Below are 8,432 nucleotides of genomic sequence, written 5' to 3' on the forward strand. Positions count from 1 at the left end.
CTCTACAGTCATTCTCTCCATTGCATTATCAATGTAACCAATGGTCAGGTACATTATGTAGTTCAACAGTTATAGAGGTTGGTGCAACCCAACACAATTAGCAGGTCAGGTTCAAACTGTTGGAAGCTTTGTCATGAAAAGGCAATTTTGCCTTTGTGAATAGTCCCACATTGGAAAATGAGATGAATAGTAAAGGGTATATAATGGTTCTCTCCTTATTGGGCTTTGAATAGTGTTTTAGGTTTTGTGGGCTTTGCATATCTACCACACACGCGCGCGCGCATGCACGCCCCGCCGCGCCTCACGCGCGCGCCACGCCGCACACGCACACCTTTTTGCTTCTCAAGCTTTTATTTTTGCACGTTTTACACATTTTGTAACGGCTGCATGCGAGTAACGGAAGCAATAACCGTACGTAACGGTCCCTTGGATTCAGCGGGGGTTACATCTTTCATCACCTATAAAAGGAGGCTTGGAGCTCATTCAGAATCACACCAACGAAGAGGAAAATCTCTACACTCTCTTCTCTTCTCTACTCTCATACCTCCAAGAAATTTCGGCTACATATTTTATTTACTGGGCAACCGTTTTCGTCTGAGCATAAGCTCTGTGACTCACGCCCGAGTGCAGAGGCCGACCGATTCCGGGGGTTTTTACCGCTAGGGGAGAGAGGACAAACTGCGCCAGGGCAATAGGCGGGTCCTTAATCTTCTAGGACAGTGATATCACGACTGCTCCTGATCAGGCCTGAATTTTCTAACTCTTGAATTTTGTTTCATATTTTATATCCCTGTTTTGACAGCAATCTAGAAGATTAAAGTAAAAATTCTTGCTGTTAAGTTAATTAGTAAAATATAAAAAAAAAGTTAAAAAAAATTTAAAAAATTTACTGTTCATCGGGATTATTGTTCACCCGAATTTTATATATTAATAATTACTTGTTGTATTAGTTAATTGTTTTAATTTGTTGCATCTAAATTAGTTATAAAATAAAATATATATATATTTCTTTGTAGCTTCTATACTCAATTTCTGCATCTGTCAATTTTCATTGTAAAGAAACAAAAAATCTTTAAGTGAACCGGTTCAAGTTTTCTTGGATTAGTTGGTGTCTAAGGAAAGGTTTAAGGGTTGCGTAAAGCGCTCTGCAAGAAGGTACTTAATAGATCTTTGATCAACCTCTAGTACTATCCTTACCTGGCCAAACTACCCGAGTAAAACTTTTATCTTTTCACTTTCAGAGTTTTTGATTTAAAGCAGGTTTAATTAAGTTTCTGGTCTAGTAATTTTGACAAAATCTTTTTTTATATCAGATTACATCTACCTAGACTAGTAAACTTGAATTGGACTTATGGCAATTCCTGATCATTCAAAAAGTATCAAACCTGAGAAGTTCACCGGTGTTAACTATAAACGGTGGGCTAATCAGATAAAATACTGGCTCACTACCTTAGGTCTTTTATCTGCTATTGACACTTCTGAGTCATCTACTAGTGGTTCTCAACCTTTGACTCCTGATCCTTCACAACCTGCTCCTTCCACTTCTGGTGCTGGTGCTAGCTCCTTTTCTAGCTCTATGAAACCAGAAGAAATCAACTATCATTGTTGTCATAGGATCCTTAGTGCACTTGCGGACAACCTTTATGACATATATTACGAATTCAAAAGTGCAAAAGACCTATGGAATGCTCTTGAAGCAGAATATGGCTATGATGATGCCGGAATTCTGCGTTTCACCTCCTCCTCCTTCAATAAGTTCATGATGGTTGATGACAAGCCCATTAATGAACAAATTCATGAATTCCTAGATTTCCTCCGTCATCTCCAATCAAAAGGAAACACTTTTACTGACGATTATAAAGTTTCCTGTTTGATTGATAAACTTCCTCCCTCCTGGTCTAGATTTGATGGAGATCTCCGACACAAGCAAGGAGATCTAACCTTAACTGAAACCCTCAAGGCTATTCGTATTGAAGACCAGCACAGGCAAAATTCCAACACCAAGAATGAAACAAAAGCTAAAGTAAACTTGGTAGAGGATAAGCCTAAATCTAAGAATTTCAAACCCAAAGGGAAGAAATTCAAGAAAAATCAACAGTCTTTCAATAAATCTTTCAACAAATCCTCCTTCAAATCAAATCTCAATTCTTCCAGCCATAAGTCTGATGAGAAGTTCTGCTTTGTCTGTGGTAGAACCAACCACATGGCTCATAATTGTTTCTTTCGGAAGAAAGAACCGGTCAAACATGTCCCTAAAGGAAATGGATCTAACAAAGTTAATATGATTGAAATGAATCCAACCTCCTTCAGGTTAGCCTCTTCATCTCATCTTGTAAATTTTCTAACTTCTTCCACTGATTGGTATTTGGATTCCGGAGCAAATATCCACGTCTGTAATGACCGCTCTTGGTTTTCAAATTATCAGGAATCACGTGGAGGAAGCATAAGCTTAGCAGATGACTCCACTAATTCAATAATAGGAAGTGGACGTATAGAGCTCACCATGACTTCTGGGAAAGTTCTTCATCTGCAAGGCGTTTATCATGTTCCTTCTCTCCGTCGCAATCTGATTAGTGAATCTCTTCTTCTTAGAGCTGGTTATAGGATTGTAAAAGAATCCAATAAATTTGTGATTACAAAGAGTAATGTTTTCATAGGAAAAGGTTTTATCTGTAATGGCCTTTTCAAACTCAATGTAATCAATTCCAGTTCTAATGAAATTTCTGAGTCTTCTGTTATTCAAATTGTTGAGTCTTGTGATGTTTGGCATGGACGACTTGGACATGTCAATTTCCAAACCTTGCAGAGAATGAGTAAATTAAACCTCATTCCTAAATCTTCTCATGATCCCTCATCTAAATGTGAAATCTGTGTTCAAGAGAAACACACTAAAAAACTCTTCAAGTCTATAACTAGAAACTCTGAACCCCTCGAATTAATTCATAGTGATGTGTGTGACTCTAACCGAGTTCTCACCCGAGGGGGTAGGAGGTATTTTGTGACTTTTATAGACGATCACTCCAGATATTGTTTCACCTATCTTCTCAAAACTAAAGATGAAGTCTTAGATAGGTTTAAGGTGTTCAAAGCTGAATCTGAGAACCAACTTCACAGGAAGATCAAGATTCTAAGATCTGATCGTGGGGTGGAGTATACCTCAAATCATATGACTGAATATTGCTAAGAACATGGTATTATTCATGAGGTTACTGCTCCCTATACACCACAGTCTAACAGGGTAGCTGAACGAAAGAATAGAACCCTAATGGACATGATGAACTGTATGTTACTCAGTTCAGGAGCACCTGAAAATCTCTGGGGTGAAGCTCTTCTTTCTGCTTGCTTCATTCTCAATAGAATTCCACAGAAAAATTCCGATACAACTCCTTATGAATTTTGGAAGGGGAGATCTCCTAATCTGAATTTTTTCCGGGTTTGGGGTTGCTTGGCTAAAGTAGCTATTCCCGAACCTAAGAAGAGAAAAATTGGTTATAAGACTGTAGATGCTGCTTTTATTGGATATGCACTAGATAGCAATGTTAACAGATTTATAGTCATCAAATCTAAAATTAGTGACATATCCAACAATACCATCATTGAAGCAAGAGATGCGGTCTATTTGGAAAACATCTTTCCTTTCAAATCTAAAATCTCAGAAAATCCCAAATCATCCATTTCTTCTGATCTACCATCTTCCAGTTCTTCTCAATCTCTTGATATTGAACCTCGAAGAAGCAAAAGAGGTAGAATCGAAAAGAATTTTGGAGAAGACTTCCTTACCTTTCTTATTGAAGGTGATCCAAGCTCATTCCAAGAAGCAATGAATTCACCTGAATCTCCTTTCTGAAAAGAAGCCATTGATAATGAAATTAAATCTATCATGAAAAACCATACTTGGATACTCACCGACTTACCTCCAGGTTGTAAACTTATTGGCTGTAAGTGGATATTCAAGAAGAAACTCAGAGCTAATGGTTCCATAGATAAATTTAAAGCTAGATTAGTAGCTAAAGGCTTTACTCAACAAAAGGGCATTGATTATTTTGATACCTATTCTCCTGTAGCCCGAATCTCTACTATCCGAGTATTATTAGCCTTTGCTGCTATCCATAAGCTTATCATACATCAGATGGATGTCAAGACTGCTTTCCTGAATGGTGATTTAGATGAAGAGATCTATATGCACCAACTTGAAGGCCTCATTGCCAAGGGTCAGGAAAACAAAGTCTGTAAGCTTGTTAAATCTTTGTATGATCTTAAACAAGCTCCTAAACAATGGCATCAGAAATTTGACAACGTCATTGCACAATATGGCTTCACTGTGAATGAACACGATAAATGTGTCTATTCTAAAGTGATAAACAACGACTATGTCATTCTCTGTCTCTATGTTGATGATATCCTTATCTTTGGAACAACACGTGAATTAATTTCAAAGGTTAAGGATTATCTTTCCAAAATCTTTGATATGAAAGACTTAGGTCTTGCAGACATGATACTTGGAATGAAAATCTCTAGAGATACTAGAGGAATATCTTTGAGTCTTTCCCATAGCATTGATAAAATGCTAATCAAATTCAACTTTCATAACCTTTCCCATAGCATTGATAAAATGCTAATCAAATTCAACTTTCATAACTCTAAATCTGTTTCCACACCTTTTGATTCTTCTATATCCTTGTAGAAGAATGAAGGTGAACCTGTTTCCCAGCTGAAATATTCTCAGATGATTGGATCTCTTCTTTACATATCTAACCGAACCAGACCTGATATAGCTTATGTTGTAAGGAGACTAAGTCGGTATACTAGCAACCCTAGCAAAGATCATTGGACTGTCTTAGAAAGAGTATTCAAATATCTAAAAGGCACAATTGACTATTGCTTGACTTACACTGGTTACCCTGATGCTATAGAAGGGTATAGTGACGCCAACTGGGTCACGGATTCCAACAGTGTAAAGTCTACATCTGGATATGTATTTCTTTTTGGTGGTGCTGCTGTATCCTGGAAATCATGTAAGCAAACAATAATTGCCAGGAGCACCATGGAATCTGAGCTGATTGCTCTTGATACTACTTGCACAGAAGCCGAATGGTTAAAAGATCTTCTCTCTGAACTTCCTTTGGTCCATAAACCCTCTCCTCCTATTTTCATTCACTCTGATTCTAGATCTACCATAGAGCTTCTAAAGCAAGTACATGTAAATAAAAAACATAACAGACATATTCAAATAAGATATAAGTCTGTACAACGCCTATTAGGCAAAGTTGTGATCTTGGACTTTGTAAAGTCTGAGAAAAATCTTGTTGACCATTTGACTAAGGGATTATCCAGGAGTGTGGTTCTGAATTCATCGAGGAAGATGGGGTTAAGCCCATAAATGAGATCACTGACAGCGGCAACCCAACCCTTATTTGGAGACGTAATCCCAATGTCGGTTCAATGTGGTAGAAACAAGCTGGACAAGTGACTCTCGTGTGGAGCATCGACCTAGATATATTTTTATATCATTATGTAGCATTTGCTACTACCCCTTCTCTATGGTGACGATGCTCTTATGATACAGCTGGCTAGGCTAAGTTTTACTCTTAATAAGTCCAACGCGTGTATTGTGGGGGGTATTAAATAAACAGCTGTAGTACCCTTTGAGGACTTACCTACGTGAGAGGAACCGTGATGATCGCGGTTGGGGGGGCAGGGCTGACCCCTAGAAACTCTCATGAGTCGGTTTTTTGTGAGCATGGCCATTAACGCTCAACCCGCTTAGCTCAATAGATGAAAACGTATTATGTGTGTTTTTATCAATACCTGATCCAAGGGGCCTAATTCAAGGCCTAGTCCATTATGTCCCTCAGGTGGCGATGAACTTACTAAGGAAAGGTTCAAAGCCGAAAGCTACCTTTCCCGAATTCACGATACGAAAGGTTGCCCAACCTATATTTATTTTGTGATTTATTTATTGATTTATTATTTTCAGTCAATATTACCTTTTGGGAGGGACTGTTGGAAGCTTTGTCATGAAAAGGCAATTTTGCCTTTGTGAATAGTCCCACATTGGAAAATGAGATGAATAGTAAAGGGTATATAATGGTTCTCTCTTTATTGGGCTTTGAATAGTGTTTTGGGTTTTGTGGGCTTTGCATATCTACCACACACGCGCGCGCGCACGCATGCCTCGCCGCACCTCGCCCGCACGCGCCACGCCGCAGCCGCACACACACACATTTTTGCTTCTCAAACTTTTATTTTTGCACGTTTTACACATTTTGCAACGGCTGCATGCGAGTAACGGAAGCAATAACCGTGCGTAACGGTCCCTTGGATTCAGCGGGAGTTACACCTTTCATCACCTATAAAAGGAGGCTTGGAGCTCATTCAGAATCACACCAACGAAGAGGAAAATCTCTACACTCTCTTCTCTTCTCTACTCTCATACCTCCAAGAAATTTCGGCTACATATTTTATTTACTGGGCAACCGTTTTCGTCTGAGCATAAGCTCTGTGACTCACGTCCGAGTGCAGAGGCCGGCCGATTCTGGGGGTTTTTACCGCTAAGGGAGAGAGGACAAACTGCGCCAGGGCGCTAGGCGGGTCCTTAATCTTCTAGGGCAGTGATATCACGACTGCTCCCGATCAGGCCTGAATTTTCTAACTCTTGAATTTTGTTTTATATTTTATATCCCTGTTTTGACAGCACAAACCAATTAAACCAACAGTCACTCTAAAGAAAATGAAAAATGGAGTACCAGATCTTTTGCTAGTGAAGGCTCGGTAATCCCTCGTATGAACAATTGGCTTAGCAACAGGTATACATTCTCTGAACAGTCAAAATAGAGGATGAGAAATGTCCTCTGGAGCTAACCAATAGCTTTCTGTAGAATTTGGGAATTTGTTATTTTCAACTCACAAAAGTTTCATTAACAACATATGTTTAAACCAAATTTAGATATGACAGGTGAGGTTACACCAAAAAGAACGATTTCTTAACAAATAAATGGCTCACATTTACGTGATTATGCACGCTAGTCATATTGATATATTCCAGCTCTTGTTAGATATAGAAGTTGATATATTCGAGCTCTTGTTACAAATAGAAATTCAGACAACATACTTGCTAAGCATAAACTTACATTTTGCACTTGATAATTGACAGCTAACAGTTAAGTTACAACATGAACTCTGCGGATAAGGAAAAACATGAAAGTTGCATAAGAGAACTTCACTGTTCAAGGTGCTCCATGGTATCGTTAAATGTGTAATTGTTCCTCTTTTAGGATTTGCTTTTTTTATGTGAACATACATAAGGATACTATAGTTTCAACGTTCTTCTTAAACACTAGGTAACCGATATCATTTTTTTATAACACTTTGGGGTATAAGTTACACAAACATCTGCATGCGGTCAAATGCACACCTCAACAGATAGATCTCTAAAGCAGAATGTATACTGGACCCACACTAAGATCCTCCCCTTTTTTCCTCAATTTTAGGATTAAAATGAACAAGTTTTGATCTTTTTCACCTGCTCACTGTGACCTTGAGCGACGTAAACAACTCGACCGCCGATGGTCGGCAAGCAGAGCAAAGGCCCTGCACAGGCATGCCAAAGCTCAGAGTTCAAGCATCTCATCTCTTCAGCTGCACAAAATAAGGATTAGGTATTTAGCTTTTTCCCATTTTCAGTTTGAAAATAAGGGAAGGGTATTGCCTTCTTGATCCTCCTCTCCCAAATTAAGAGAGGAGTTCATCACGAATCCCTAAAGCCTTGACGGAGCTCCAAACAAGAATCTGACTTCATTTATTGATTCCAACTGAGCAGTCGAAGTTCCAACACTTGCATTCCACTTTAAGCAATCTAGGGTTTCGAAACACGTCGAAATTCTCAAATTGAGATCTACGATGTTCCCAATTCAGGAACTCCAACTAGAAACATAAACCTAGAGATTGTACGCCAATATCACAAGCATCGAGCTAGAAGAAGCTCAACCAAGCTCAGAGAAGCTCTCATCCCTCAAAATCGCCATCAAAAATCAACAAAATGGAACCAAAAAAAAAATTCGAGAGAGTTCAATTTCGAGAAGAAGAGGGAGCTTTTCCACCTATTTTTGACGCAAATCTTTACGCTCCTTTATTATTCGAAAAGACCCTCATTAATTTTATTGTTTTCACTTTTTCCCCCTACGCGTTAAATCATTGGTGCTCGACTCTCCTGGCCCTACCCCGGTGTTAGACTGAGTAAAGTACACATGATGTCAAAGAAAAAGGCTAGCGCTTAGGGGCTGTTTGGTTGTTGTTGGTAAATTTGTGTTTTTATGACACAACTTGGAAAGTTATTGTTCACCTTATCAATTTCACTTTTATATTTTTCTTTGTTTGTTTTTTATTCCATTGGAATCATAAAACACTTGTTTGGTTTGCAAAATAAAACTTTA

General features: G+C 38.6%; 1 long non-coding RNA gene across 1 annotated transcript in view; it reads right to left on the reverse strand.

Annotated features, from left to right (window-relative positions):
* Positions 1-8,130, reverse strand: part of LOC109836613 — a 9,494-nt gene extending 1,364 nt beyond the window's left edge. Inside the window, exon 1 of the long non-coding RNA XR_002246023.1 lies at positions 7,523-8,130. This is a non-coding gene — a long non-coding RNA (uncharacterized LOC109836613). The remainder of the gene's footprint in view (positions 1-7,522) is intronic.

This window comes from Asparagus officinalis, chromosome 4 (assembly GCF_001876935.1).
Source record: "Asparagus officinalis chromosome 4, Aspof.V1, whole genome shotgun sequence".
Taxonomy (NCBI): Eukaryota; Viridiplantae; Streptophyta; class Magnoliopsida; order Asparagales; family Asparagaceae; genus Asparagus; species Asparagus officinalis.